The sequence below is a fragment of the Malurus melanocephalus genome, unplaced genomic scaffold (genome assembly GCF_030028575.1).
Source record: "Malurus melanocephalus ecotype Western Australia unplaced genomic scaffold, MMel_1.1 scaffold_266, whole genome shotgun sequence".
In the NCBI taxonomy this organism is placed as follows: Eukaryota; Metazoa; Chordata; class Aves; order Passeriformes; family Maluridae; genus Malurus; species Malurus melanocephalus.
In genome coordinates, this window is record NW_026623498.1 from 304832 (window position 1) to 307227 (window position 2396).

The window sequence follows — 2396 nt, forward strand, 5'->3', positions numbered from 1 at the left end:
TCTGGGTGGGCAGAGCCCTCGGAAAGAGCAGCACCTGCACTGCCCTGCACGGCACCTCTTGTGCCCACAGCTCAGGAGGGCTCTGGCTCTGGCCTGGCAATGTCCCTGCTGTGCCAGCCCCAAAAAAACCCTCAGTGCAGAGAATCCCCCGGGCTGCAGCCCCTGCTCATCCTGCTCAGCACCAGGGCACCCACACTGCCCATTTCCCCACTGTTCTACAGATCAGCAGCTTCTGCCTGCACTTCTTTCTTGCACRGTGTTCTAGGATGCTCCATGCTCTAAGTAATCCCTCAGCACTCTTTGCAAAGCGTTTGAGGAGATTTTTAGCCTGAAAGACGCTTTGCAGAAATAAATTGTAAATGAGTTTTAAAAATCTTCCCCTTTTCGGAAAGGGCCTGACAGATGCTGCCTAGTGTTCACTTCTGCCCCATTTCAAATATTTTTACCTTATTTGGATGAAATATATTATTTTTCTAAAGAAAGGAGGTTGGTTTGTTGGTTTTTGGTTTGATTTTTTTTTCCAAAGAGCTGGTTTTCCCTTCGTCCAGCTGGTGGCTTTATTAGGTTAATGCTTGCTCCCTTTTGGGGATGGGATTGTTTTTTTTCCCTGATCTGGGACAGACGTGCCAGCCCCTCAATCTRAAAGTGTGCAGCTTTTACTGCACAGCAAGTGGAGGAGTCGGGCCCTGATCTCCATCTCCCCTCTTCCCTGACACCCCAGAACTCGCCCTAAGCACATTTCCATTTTTTAATTTCTTTTTTRAGAGCATCAGTAGTGGTAAGAGTCGCCCTTTCACCAGAATACGGGGCCACAGCTGCAAAGGAGCCAAAGGCAAACTCCTGAGGAAGCAGCATAGTTTGGGGATAAGACAATAAAAGGGRAAATGAAGAAAGCTGGAACCTCTCTCCTGTACCCTCAGGTAAATCATTTCCCCTGTTTCACCGACCCCTTTATGTTTCCAATCCCTGGAGGTCAAACCCTTCTTTTGCTTTGCACTTGCACAGCATTCAATGGTACGAGAGGGTTGGAAAATTCACRGCTCAAGCTCATCATTGGTTTCTGGTGTGCAGGGTCAGCACCACGAACAAGCTGAGTGGTGCCAGAGCAGGACACTGACAATAAAAGTTTGTTTCTAGCAAAAAAAATTAAATAAATAAATATAAAAAAAAAAAAAGACAAGTTAGTAGTCAGTCTACAAGGACCAAAATCCTCTTCCTACAACTGTTGCTGTGCTGGAAAGAGAAGGAACACAAGACAGGAATAAAAYTTGTGATCCATGACACTACCTGCTGGTTAGAAGGTCTGGCTTTTTCCAAATTCTCTGCTGCTTGGTGGGATCTCTTCAACAAAATCCACGAACACGCCATCAACAGCCAGAGGCACAGAGCTGCATGTTTGGAGCAACAATGGCCTTGAAGGAATTTTCTGAAATTCATCAGGTGGAGAAAGGAAAACTTTAGCACTGGTGTAATATCCAGGGAACCGTCAATGGCAGTTAGAAGGAAAAACAGGACAGGAACAAGCAGTTAAAGAAAACTGCCTTTTACCCTGCACCAGAAATCCAACAATGGCAACATGGAGGAAAAGGGGGRAAAATGAACCCGCAGGGATGTTTGYACTGTAAACCTTGTGTCACTGTGCAAGGCACATACCTCAGCAACATATTTTCCACATTTCACCAACTGCTGTTGTCCAGGCACTTTCTATTTTCAAAACCTTCTATGTATATAAAATGTACACAGGCAGGACAATACTTTTTCATCACATCCCTGCATTGTTGTGTTTCCTTTCCACAAGGATTCTTGGCCTGGAGAAATGAAAAGTACCATCTTTTCAGAAAAGTCTTTCCTTTTAAACACTTTCAAATTTGCCCTGTTTTAGCTAAACGTGACGTTCTTTGTGAACGTTAAACAGTGGAGAGAGAGAGACTGAGACACACACACACACACACACAGACACACACACAGACACACACTCTCTCTCTCTCTCTCTCCTGGGGAAGATATTCGTCCATTTAAGGCATGAGAAATCATCACATTCAGCAGCAGGTCTAAATACAGTAATATGAAGGTCCCTTTCGCTCCCCCTGAGCAGCAAAATGTCACTGTGTACCATACTCCCAAATACTTGGGAATCAAGTAAATCCCTCATTTTTCAGAAGGGAGCCAAATCCTTCTGTTGAACRATGATGGAACTGGAGTAGCTACAATTTACTGCTGCACACCATCTCCTCCAATGGCTTCTGCACTGGGATGGCAGGGTCAGAGCACTCCTGGCACTCAGCACAGCATTCCCTGCTGGGGACAAGGACTGCAGGGCCTTGGGAGAGCTCAAATGCTTCTTCAGCACCTCCTGCTGCAGGGGTGGATGGGGAGGAGATGGAGCAGGAGATGGA